This window comes from Miniopterus schreibersii, assembly GCF_964146895.1.
Source record: "Miniopterus schreibersii genome assembly, chromosome: 2".
NCBI lineage: Eukaryota > Metazoa > Chordata > Mammalia > Chiroptera > Miniopteridae > Miniopterus > Miniopterus schreibersii.
The window spans coordinates 32,255,997-32,269,630 of record NC_138102.1 but is presented as its reverse complement, the minus strand read 5'-3'; positions in this window follow the sequence as shown (position 1 = coordinate 32,269,630).

Here is a 13,634-nt window from a genome sequence, read left to right as displayed (position 1 = left end):
AAAGCTTTATTGAGATATAATTCACAAGTATTTAAGGTGTAAAATTAGATAAACTTTTAATATATTTACAGTTATGTGCATACAACCATTATCACAGTCAATTTTAGAACATTTTCATCACTTCAAAATGAAACCCCTTTCCCTTTAGCTATTTCCATTCTCTTTCAATTTGAGGGCACTGGCATGCTAACACCTAACAATTCTAATTTCCAAGGTGACAGATTCTAGCTATTATTTCATAGAGCACTTAAGAGATAAAAAGGTCTGCTCTAGTTTGAGATTTTCTAATGAATTTCAAATAGCTTAGCTTCCAAAAATCTGTACAACAGGTTTATCCAATTCATCTAACAATGGTTATAAGTAGTACATGGTAACTATGTACTACTCATAACTATGATTTTTGGCTTCATTAGCCAATTCTTTTTATTATTTAATTTCTAGTGTTAGAAGAGCCCAGTTGTTTTTTAAATATTTAATTATTACTAATTCTGATAGGTCACATCCTGATCTTCCAAACTTTTATCTTGCTACTTTTTCTGAACAACAAATTTATTTTGTTTTACAACATTTTCTTATCAACTGTATATATCATGGTATAGTTTGCTATACCAAAGTCTTAGTATATAAATGGAAATACAATTCATGTTTATTGTCTTAACATAGGATTTATGAGTCTTTTATTTCCTGCAGAAAATTTTAATACCTAGTAATTTAGAATTCCATATTAGTAGCAGAGAATAGTACATGAAAAGCAGGCTCTTGAGGGTTTGCCTAAAATCTTTTTTTGACTTATTAAGCCAAATACTGATCTCTGTCTTTCCCTGTGTGTGTGTGTTTTTATATTATATTTATGTGTATATTATGCAATGTATGTGAGTGTATGAAACACATAGTAGTGTTTTTGGTTTAATTTTAAGTAAACCTAGTGCAGAATGTCAATATGTCTGAGACATTTGGATAATTATTGATATTCAGTACTGTAATGTTTTAGAAATTCAAACTTCCTAAAGAGAATTAAGTACATTGTAAATTATAGCTAGAATATAAGAATATAACCTACAATTAGATCCCAAAGTGGAAAATGTATTAGCTATTGTACTTCTAAATTATGATCCTTCAAAATTTAGTGAAAATGTTCTGATTATCTAGGCCCTGAAACAATTATTTCCTGAATACACTAAGGTTTATGATTATAACAATATTAATTGTATTATATTTCAATCAAAATACTATATGTCATATCACATTTAACAAAATTATGCCAATTTCATCTCAGAGACTATAAAAAAATGGAACCACAAACACTTCTTTAAATCCATCAGAACTTCTCTCTGGAGAATGAAATAGTCTGTCTTTCATCAGGAATGAAAACCATTGTGTCTGTTACAACATTCTTACAATGAAATACAATTCACAACCATTCATATAAAACTCTTTACTCATTAACAATAATGTTGAATGTTCATAGAAACAGAAATAAAGGTATGTTATATAGTTAAATGACAAAATTCAGGTTATAAAATTATCTGTGCTTTAATTTGTTTGCTTCTCATATAGTAAGACAGATGAGATAGGTAGACAGGTAAATAGATAGATGAGAGATAGGTAGATAGATAGATGATAGATAGATAGATAGTTAGATATAGATGATAGTCAGATGATAGATGATAGATGATGATAGATAGATATAGATAGATGATAGATAGATAGATAGATAGATAGATAGATAGATAGATAGATAGATGATAGATAGGTGATAGAGATAGATGATAGATAGATGATAGATAGATGATAGATGATGATAGATAGATGATAGATAGATAGATAGATAGATGATAGATAGATAGATAGATGATAGATAGATAGATGATAGATAGATACATGATAGATAGATACATGATAGATAGATACATGATAGATAGATAGATGATAGAAAGATAAAGAGATAGAGAGATAGAAAAATAGAAACCTGACAATACAGATAGCTAGAATAGAAGAATATATAGAAAACATGCCCAAATTCACCTGTAGTGGGAATATGATCAAGCGTAAGTCTTCTTTTTGTTAATTTTCATTTTTCTTTTATTTTTAGAGCAAATATATATTGCCTGTCACACATGTAGGAATAGAGTTTCTAATATGGCTCCACTTTGTTTGAAAATACTTAACTATTAGCAATGCTAAATAACCTTTGAGCAAAACTGTTTTCATGCATTACTTAAAATTAGAATGCCTATTTTCTTTTTAATAAACTCTAATCCTGTTACTCTTTTATTTATAAAATTTGTACCTTTGGAAAAGACTTAAATTATTCACAACACTCTCCTTACTAATTTCCTACAGTTTAGTGACTGTTTGTCAAATAAGTATCTGAAACATTAATAGCATAAGACTTCATAAGAGGAATCAAAGTTCGAGGCCCAAAGAAAAATAATGAACCATTGCTCACAGGTTATTTTTTAAATACTATTGCCTGGTTGAACATACAAAGGTTCCCTTTCCCCACATTTGGTCATGCAGTGATTACATCTAATGGGCCCTTAGAAAGTTCTTGCTGTGCATTTTAGAAAAGATTAGATGACAAATTCAGTAAAGTTGAATTGCAAAAGATATGTATGCCACAACTGAGGATTTAAACTATTTTTTCTTTTTCAGCTCACATCATTTTTGATTGTTGCTTTTAGATGGGATTAAAATCATAGCAGTTGAAAGTCAGTGCTATTGAAATAAATATAACATATTATCCACTGTATGAATGTAAGAAGTTGCCTTAATTTCTACAGTAACTTTCCAAAGTTCAGATATGAAACATATTAGAAAGTGGAAAATAGGTTCTAATTTTTGAGGATAATTTGCATGTGTCTATAAATTATCAAAACTGTTTATATGCTACAAGAAGATTAAAAAGAAGTTATAAACAATAAAGAATTACCAAAAGAAGGGCAAATCTAATTTGATGGCATTATAAGTGAAATATTATGATTGCTTTAGCCAGAGGAATGACCATTGGCTTACAGAGAGAATCTTATTTTATTTTATTTTTTCAAAAATATATCTTTATTGATTTCAGAGAGCAGAAGGGAGAGGGAGAGAGAGAGAGATAGAAACATCAGTGATGAGAGAGTCATTGATCGGCTGCAGCCCGCAACCCGGGCATGTGCCCTGGCCGGGAATTGAACCCTGATCACCTGGATCCTAGGTCGATGCTTAACCGCTGAGCCACGCCCGGCCGGGCTTAGAGAGAATCTTAAATAATGTTCTTCTTCTTCTTTTTTTTTAATGTGTGAAGTTTTCCTATACATGTTAAAACTGAATTTGGATGGTGTTCGGAATGGCTGATGCCATCAAAATACCACATCTGGTAACATCATCTGTACAATTATGAACTGCCCTAGGCAGAAAAATAGAATAATATTTAATGAATGTAAACTGAATTTATGTTGTACCACATGTTACTTTTATAAGGTAAATAGTGAAAACTTTGATTATAGACTGAATCATTTATTTGTTTATCCAGAGAAATGTTCCAAATTCATTATAATCTCAGTGTAGATTGGGAATATATTAATATTTTAAAACCCCAGAATATTTATTAGTTAACTCACATCTGAGTAGAGATAGAGAAAATTTTACTCACAGATGGTACAGCCACTGTAACAGCCAACAAGCAATGAAGGATTTCTCTAAACCAGGGGTCTTCAAGTTGGGGTACAAAGAAATTTACTGGAGCACAGGAAGAAATTATTAGGCATTCTAATTATACACTTATCTAATGCTGAAAAATAATTAATATTTACTAATAATCAGTATTTGAATTGGTAGTATATATTTTTAAATGTATAACTAAATAAACAAATGTTAAAATTTTTATTTTTTAATAAGAGCAGGGCCACACTGTTTTTGTTGATTGCTGCTGCAGTTACACAAAATCAAGCTGTTTTGAGAGACTATTTCTTTAAGCAAAGGGAATGGACAGAAGATTTCTATTTCGGTGTCCTAAAGTTCTTTTCAATAATGTTTTTTAAGCTCTTCATGCACTGTAGTGTATCTCTACACTAAATAATGTTCTTTTTTTTTTTAACATGTGTTTTCCTATACATGTTAAAACTGAATTTGGATGGTGAATTTGGGTGCCATATCTACCAGCAGAACTTTATTACAGGGATTTTGCGGAACACACTAGAATAAAGCCCTTCTGCACTTAAAAGACCCAAAGAATTCTGTGTGTTCACAAAAACAAACAATAAGCAAAAACAATCCAAAACAATTTTGATTAAATAATAAAGTAAGTTCTGAAGATAACTCAATATGGTGGTGCTTGGCACAGAGCATATACAGTTGGTTTCCTTCCTTCTCCTGCATTTTAACATTTAAAATTCATGCTTATGGAGCATGGTGGTCAGCTGTTCAAGCTGACCGAAAAGGCTATGAACAACAGTGGATGGCATGGGACACAGAAGAGATCAGTGAGGAGATTGGTGATGGAAGAAGCATCTGTGCAAACACTCAAAGTATTTCTCAAGTCTCACCCAGCAGAAGATATTACCAAGGCTGTTGTATAGAGTTATCAGCATTGTTATATGCGTTCATTATTAAATATATACTTTATATAAATTAATATATGATATTTATCATATATAATTAATAATTTTGGAAAAGGCAATCTCATGAATGCAGTCTGTACAAATCCTGCTTAAGAATAAGCCTTGGGCCCAGCCTGCATGGCTCAGCAGTTGAGCATCAATCTATGATCCAGGAGATCACCGTTCAATTCCGGGTCAGGGCACATGCCCAGGTTTCAGGGGGCATGCAGGAGGCAGCTGATCGATGACTCTCACATCATTGATGTTTCTATCTCTCTCTCCCTCTCCTTTCCTCTTTCTGAAATCAATAAAAATATATTAAAAAAAAAAAAAAAAGAAGCAGCCTCGGGCATGAAATACTTCCTTACCAAGAGATAAATAGCCCATACTACCTGTGGGCTTATCACTTTGTGTGGTGTATTTTGTTCCAGGCTCAATGAGTACTCTTTTGTCTCTACTTAAAGAATGTGCATCATATACCCCACTGCTATATCTGTCCTCCAAGGAGAAGGGAACAGAGTCTTTCCACTAAAGCACAAAAGGGGTTCATGTAAGCCAATTGCTCTGCACCGACCATTGAGAAAGACCTGTGGCCATGGGGAACCAGTGCCCAGCACTGAAGTTGATCTTGATTTGTTTCTTCTATATATGACAAAGCATTATTCCACCCAGTGTTTGACTGAGTTGTGTTTCCCTTGGTGACTCTGGTACCCAGATGCAGCAGGTGGAAGTGTCTGGACTTCCATTGCTGATGGCTGGCGTAGTGATGATCTTTGTTATCTTTCACTTAGTTAGAGTCCTCCTCTGGCATTGGAGACTGGTGCATGGTACTCTGTTAGACATGTCATATATGCATACTTAAAATATTAACTTGACAAATGTATGGCTATATTAGTTTCTATAATTATTTACACCAAAGTTAAACTTTAGTAAATTGACCATTATTATTTTCATGGTGTAAATTAATGTCCTCTCAAATAATCAGTTCGACTTTTAAACTTGCAGGTCAATAAGAATTTCAATTTTTCTTAGATATTTAATGTCTATATGATCAGAATAAACAGCAAACAAAAGTAGTGCCACGTTTTTCAAAGTCCTCAAAAATACCTTCGATCCCTGTTTAAATTATGCAGACAACCGGGACCCATCTTAATACCATAACTCAATCCAATTTTATAAAATAGCATCTCTACTAGGAGGCCTTGAAAATCTATATGTTTAATCATCTCCCTCAGATGTCCCTTGCCAAGCTGAGGTTTGAAGACCAATATTTACCAAGGAGTAGCTAAAGAAAGCTTTTTTATATTTGACATACCATTCGTAACATATTTATTACAAATTGTGTTAGTAACTTTCAGTGCTTCTCAGCGAAGTCTCTGTTGAAGTCTGTGTTATCAAAATTATATATTGAAGTTTGAACTTCAAATGTGTCCTTCACAGAGTGCAAAATCCTTTCTACATTAAGTATCTCAATTTACCAAAATGAGATCCACCATATTGAAAAATGATAAGGTTTTCATACGTTTTTTTCTATGTTGCATAAGTACAATTTTATTTCCTTTTTTTAATTTCCTTACTATAGTTGATATGCAGGAAATAATCATAAAAGTGATACAAACAAAATGTCGATCTATCTACAAAATGAGCTGTGTGGCATGTTTTTATTTTTTAAAAATTTATTTATTTATTTATTTATTTATTTATTTATTTATTTATTTATTTATTTATTCTTGACTGTATGCTCTTTATTATATTGATCATAGATAACAGTCTGATGAACAAAGTGGATCCAGTAATATAAAAGCTTGGAAAAAATTATTTATTTTTAAGCATATCTTTTTATTGATTTCAGAGAGAGGAAAGGGCAGTGAGAGAGAGAGAGAGAGACAGAAACATCAATGATGAGAGAGTTGTCACTGATAATCTGTCTCCTGCAGGCCCCCGACTGGGGGTCGAGCCCAGGCATGTGTCCTGACTGGGAATCGAACCTCCATCTCTTGGATCCTAGGTCAATGCTCAACTGCTGAGCCACACCCTGCTAGGCTGTGCCATGTTTTTAGAGTTAAAATACAATTGCTTAGGGATTTATAATACCAATGATGTAATTAGCCAGTAAAGTTTCAAAACTAGATCAAGATCATCAAAATGCTCAACCATATATATTGTCTTTACAATCTTAATGTTTGGTGGGGATTTGAGAGTGGTTAGAATTTCTAGTTTATTTACATTTACAATTCCTGATAAAACAGATTTCTTTTTGCCATTTTGCTATTAAGCCTTTTGTTTATCTATTGTTCCAATGCTGTATGCTCTTCTGTTAGATGTTTTCTAGTATGACATAATAATTCCTTTTTTTACTATGTTTTTATTTCTTTAATATATTTTTGAGTTGTTTTCCTAGTAATTGCCATGGAGATTATAACAAACATTTTAATTTATAACAATCTGGCTAGGATTAATAAATTAATTTCAATCTTATATAAAAGCCTTTCTGTATAGCTCTCTGCCTTCACTTACCATTTGTGTTGTTACTATTATACAGGTTACATATTTAGTATTGTGTGTCCATCCACCAACACAAATTTATAACTATTACTTTATGCTATTATCTTTAAAATAAAGTAGGAGGGGAAAAAGAGGCATGAACAAAACAGACAGTCATATAATCTTTATATTTACCTATGTAATTATCTATGTAATTTACCTATGTAATCGATGCTATTCTTTTGTGTATTTGGTTTACTGTCTCATGGCCATTTCTTTGTGTCAGAAGGATTCTCTTTAACATTTCTTACATTTCTCAGATGTACTTGGGAATGTCATTATTAGTTTTATTGACAGTGTACTTATTTCATAAATTTAAATATATATTCCTATTAGCTTCTGGCTCTTAAGGTTTCTGATGAGTCATCAGCTATTAATCTTATTAAGGGTCTCCTGTATATGATGCATAACTTTTCTCTTGCTGCTTTCAAGAATATGTTTTTGGCTTTGTCTTTAGACAGTTTGTTATGATGTGTCCAGGTGTGTATCACTGAGTTCATCCTGCTTCCAGTTGGTTGAGCTTTTTGGATGTGTAGATTACTGTATTTCTTCAAATTTGGGAAGTTGTCGACTATTATTTTTTCAAATATTCTTTCTCCAGGCCAGGCGTGGCTCAGCAGTTGAGCATCTACATAAGATCCAGGCGATCAGGGTTCGATTCCTGGTCAGGGCACATGTCCGGGTTGCAGGCTCAATCCCCAGTTGGGGGAGTGCAAGAGGCAGCCAATCAATGACTCTCTCATCATTGATATTTCTATCTCTCTCTCTCCCTCTCCTTTCCTCTGTCTGAAATCAATAAAGATATATTTAAATATATATATATTCTTTCTGCTACTTTCTCTCCTTTCTTTAAACTTTCATTATAATAGCAAATTGCCAGATATAGATTTTATTTTATAGAGTACTTGATGATGTCCACTGGAATCTGAATGCCTGCTCATTTATTCCATTCTTTAAAACTTCTCTTCTAAGACTCAGTAACTTAAATTGATATATCTTCACATTTTTGGATTAATTTCTACTGTCTCAAATCTGCTATTGAGTCCTCTACTAAACTTCTGAACTTTTTCTTTTAATCTCTGTACATTTTAATTCCAAAATTTCTATCTGGTCTTTTAAAATAATTTCTATATTTTGATTGCTCTTCTCTGGTTGTTGAAAAATCCTTCTCACTGTTTTCTTTATTTCTTCAGAGATGATTTTATTTTAGTTCTTTGGCATATTTAAAATAGCTGATTTAAAGTCATTGTTTGGTACCTTTGATATTTGGAATTCCACAGAAAAAGTTTCTCCTGATTGCTTTTATTTCTATGTATGAGCATACTTTTGTATTTAATTCCATGCCCATGAATTTTTGTTGAAAATCGGACATGTGAAATAATATGATGTCATAACTCTGGAAATCAGATTCTTCTTTTTCCCAGGTGCAGTATTTAGTAGTAATGGTGTTTGTTCTTTTAGCAACTTTTCTGAAATAACCTTAAAGTTTGCATTTTTTGTTATGTATGGTCACTGAAAACTCTTATTGGTTAATACACTGGTCAGTTAATTATTGGTAACATATTTATTTTCTAGGAGTCATTAATCTTCCAATTTTGCCAAAATGCTCTTTGTGCATCATAGGTGTGGCCTTCCACATTCAATCAGGCAGTTGATACCACTTTTTCAGGTCTGCTTCCATTGAGTCTCAAGGTCATCCAGAGGTGAGAGATTAGCATCTTTTCCAGTCTTTCCTGACATATGTACAGCCGTATGCATCCTTGGGATTGTCTAGATTCCCACTAATAAGTCAAAGTTTTTCAAAGCCCTTATAGACATCTTACTCCCCAATTTCTCTTTTTCGGCTCTTTTTGTTATCTTATTTTTTCCCTTTACCTCTTATCTACTACTTTGGGCAGCTCAGAAGAAACATTTGCCTCTAACTGTTTTTGACAAATGTTCCTAGAGAAAGGCCTTTGCACTGGATAAGCTCCGAGTCAGGTAAAATAAAACATTCTTGCAAGTGCAGGTTTTAGGGGGACCCCAGAGAGGTCAAATAATAACACTTTTCTTGGAATGAGGTTTTGAAGGAGCTCCAGCATTATTCTGCCCTCTCTAGTGGCTGACAACTGACTTGCTTTCACCATGATTACTGCTGTTGGTTTTCAAGGCTACTGCAGAACTGGAGAGAGGAGGGTGAAAATAGCATAAGTAAAAATGCCACAAAGCTCACTGTTCTTACTGAAATTTGGACATATCACTTGAATAAATGCTTCCCATATTGCTGCATTTTATTACTATCCAGAATCCCAAAATGTTGATTTTTACCGTTTTTCCAAGTTTCTTTTTGTTGTTATATTGGAGATAATTTTTGGAGGTCCTTACTTTGCTATTTTCTCTGGTCCTCAGAGTTGGATGTAAACCATTGATTGGTTTCCCTGGTTCTCAGGCCTTGGGACTGGGACAGAATTACACCACTGTCTTCCCTGATCTCCATCTTGCAGACAGCAGTTTGTGGGACTTTTCCGTCTCAGAAGCTGTGTGAGTCAATTCCTCGGAACCCTAACCCAACCACTTTCGCTGTAGAGCTCTTGAAAAAGTAGTCACCATGGTGGGCCTTCAAAAGCCATTTCATCTCACTCCTCTCTCTCTGCTCCCCTCACCCCCTCTCTGTCTCTCACACTTTTGCACGTATATCCCTCTGCTACTTTCCCCCAGATCCTGTAAATACCTTTAAAAATCTCTTGAGCAACTCATGCAAATCTATTCCAGAAAGATGAGCAGTCACACAAACATTCAAATAGAATCTTGGTTTGAACTCAGCTGACACACTTTGTTGCATTGACAGAGAGGAGAGAGGGGCCTGAAATTAAAGAATCATTCTTTCGAATGAAGTGCTTCTTTAGGGATGTTTGAGTTTATCAAATGAGAAAATAGGAGAATGTGAAGACAAGTGATCTTTAAAATATCAGAAGAACATGCATAATTTTAAGTCAAAATGAAATGCAAAGATGCTGAACACATTACCCCTCTGTGTCTACTGCAGATTTTATTCTTCAGAGGCTCCTCCATGATCAAAGGAAAACACATTGCATTTATCTCTCACATAGTGAAAATATGTACGTTCTTCCAAATGTGCAGTTCCCTTTGGATTTGTAAATTAAAATTTATAGAACATCTTAAAAAAACAAGACTCAATAAAGGAAAGTGTGTCTGGAATAGAGTATAGGTCTGAAGAAACAGGATTTCCAGTTTCACAAATGCAGGTAGGATATTTAGAACCCTCTTTTTGTAAAAAAAAAAAAAAAATCCTGACCATAAAATAAATGAGTTGAAAGAATTGTGAATAAAAATAAAGGCCTTCTGTTTCTTAGTCTGTGTTCTAAAACAGAACACTTCATGGACCAGGCACATGGCAGGATGCTCCTGTGGTTATTCATGTGACTCCTTACCTCCCCCTTTCTCTGAGAGACCTTCCCTGATTTTTGATACCAGATCAGATGTTTTCCTTATTTCCTGCTTTAAGCTCTATCTCTCTAACTCATAGCCCTTGTTAAAATCACAAATTATGTATTGATCTATAACTTGATTTTTTAAAAATTTTATCTCCACCAAGATGTAACAGGAATTATATCTATTTTGTTCATTCAGCACAGTGCCTAATACAGAGTAGTCACTTAACACAGATATGTAGTAAATTGAATACATAAATAATGCATTAACATATATTGCAGTATTAATAAATATCTAGTGTGATACTTCAGAATCGTGTTTTGGGAGAGACACTACTCCACAAGGTCTTGTGCTCTTACATATCCTTCTGCTTATGCCAAGAAGACAATGCCCTGACCTTCTTTTGCTCCAGTCATTTCTCAGAATTGTGTTTATAGTAAAATCAACTTAAATCAAACCACATCTCATGGTGGTACACACAGAGAACAATCTGAATTAGATTAAAAATACATCCTTTTAAAAACTAGGACATTATCAGAAATGCAGCAAAGCAAACCAGCAGCGTCCAGGCTAACATGGAAAGATTAGAAAAGCTTAAGTGACCCCACATATGTTTTCCTATCATAACAGTTTTTACCATCACTGCATTTTATAAGAGGGAAGAAGGAAATATAGGCTAAATGACTTTGCCCACCCTTCTGTATCTATGTGACACAACAGTGTTTTGAACACACAGGCACACTGGTATAGTGTCAGCGCAGTTCACCTCCCCATTGCATTGCCTCCTGCTACATTATGTTCTCTAAATACAAACGTAGAAAATGAGTATCTAGGGCATCGTTAACCAAAGAGTTACTAACAATGTCGGTTCAATATCATTCAGCGCTTTCATTTTGTGAAAATAACCCATGTACTCAGATTCTCATTTCAAAATCAAAATAAGTATCCTTTTATAATTTCTAACATTTCAATTACAATATTAACTGACATAGTTCATAATTAGGCGCAGATTTATAAATAATATATGCATGAATTTTATTGCTAACAAGTTGAATATAAATTAAATATGCAATAAGAAGAAATTGTATAAATCATGAAGCATTTGTATAAATGTTATGTCATTATTAAGAATGAAGTTGAAGAACAGCCTCTGAGCATGAGAAAATGGTTTTCATACACAGAAGGAGCTTCACTGTGTAGCCAGCAAAGGGAAAAGTCCATGGTAGCTATGCTAATATGTTGCTAGTATTTCTAAGTGGTAGGAAATGTTTGTAACTTTCTTCTATCATTTCTAATGTATTTGTTACAGTGAGATACTGTTAACTAGTTAAAATGTTAATATTGCAAAAATGTATGAACATTACAACATTTTAAAAGGAAAGAAAATTGAGCTATATATTTATAAAGATAGAAATTACCTCAGTGCGTGTGTGTGTGTGTGTGTGTGTGTGGAGGGAGGGTTAGGAAGCCCCTCAGTATTTGTTCTAGGTTGTTGATACCCAGAGCAAGTGTTTATAATGTTCAATGTATGTACCATCTAGTGTCAGCAAAATTCTAATGAGTGAGGCATAAAACAAAATATTCTGTTTCCAGATTAAACAAACAAACAGACAAACAAATAAAAAAACAAAGTAGAAAAAGTGAAAAAGACTTACCCAGCTTGTGTTAGCCTAGTCCTGGACTCCATGTCTGGACAATGGAGTTCCTATGTAATTTTCTCCAGGAAACATTAAGTTTGGAAACACTAATAAGTATGAGGTATTATTTAAACTTCCTTCTTATTTTATTTCATGAATAAATGGTATTTTTGACCTTTGATATTGTTTTGCCTCAAGCTGGATAATTGGTTAAAAATCATTTAAAAACCACAATGAGATTTCACATTCCTATAAAATAAATACGTATATTATATGGGTTTTGGTGTCTCCACATATTTCGGCATTTATTTTTCTCCTGTGTTTACAAGGAACTAAAGGCCTTGTTAGTAATCCATTGTGCAAATATTTAGCTTCGTAAGAGGATATCATAGTGTTTCTCTCAAAGTTTAGGTTAAAATTAGTACCATGGCCTTTTCCCTTCACTAGTAAAACATTTTGGTTGGAATATGAAAAGATTTAATAAATCCTTTGACATTTTGGTGATTGTCTTAAAGCACCCAGAGAATAGGTCATAATACAGAAATGGAAACAAAGAAAGCAGCAAAACAGCTCATCTAAAAAGTTTTGCTTGGCTATGAAATTTATAATCCTGTAAGAGGATGTCTCCTGTTGACTTGGGAGAAACATTTCCATAGAATGTACCTTACATAAGATCAACGTTTCTTTATCCACAAACAATTGTTTTCTTTATAGTTATAAAGGTTAACATTGTTTTCCAAAATGGAGCTTATAACCATATTGGACTTGTGAGTTGCACCTGCATTCACATTGGAATCTACTCTGACTATGTCAACAGGAACAAAATCTACATTTTTAAAGAAAAAAAAAAAAAACACCCCTTGCTCAACTCCTTAAGTCTTTTTATTTTTGTCTTATTTCACAAAAACAATTGAGCTTAATTATTTTAATTTAGTATCAGTGTTTTTATTTTAAACCATTAATTCTTAGAAGACAGTATTTTTTAAATTCTTAGTATACAGCACATAGCACTGTGACATACAAAATTTTATGAAAAGTTTTTGATGGCAAAGATAACTGACTAGTACTAGTTTTAATAAGCATATTTTTATCTTTATGTTGAAATAATGATGTTTAAAGGCAATTATGAAAAAGGAGATTCCTCAATTAACTGGTATTTGCTTCAAAAATATCATACTTAAGAGGAAATATAATCATGTAAAATTATGAAAATAATTAATTGGAAATCAGGTGTTTTAGCTATTTTGTAAACTCTTTATTTGTGATTTTTTTCCTTATATGCAAACTAAATAGAAAATTTCCAACATCTTTTTATTCATTTATTATGTCCTTTCTTTAATCTCCTATTGTTTATCACTCCCTAAAACATTTATTGAAAACATATTTTGTGCATTGTTCTGCATTATACACTACACTTGACATAATAAACTTAATATAC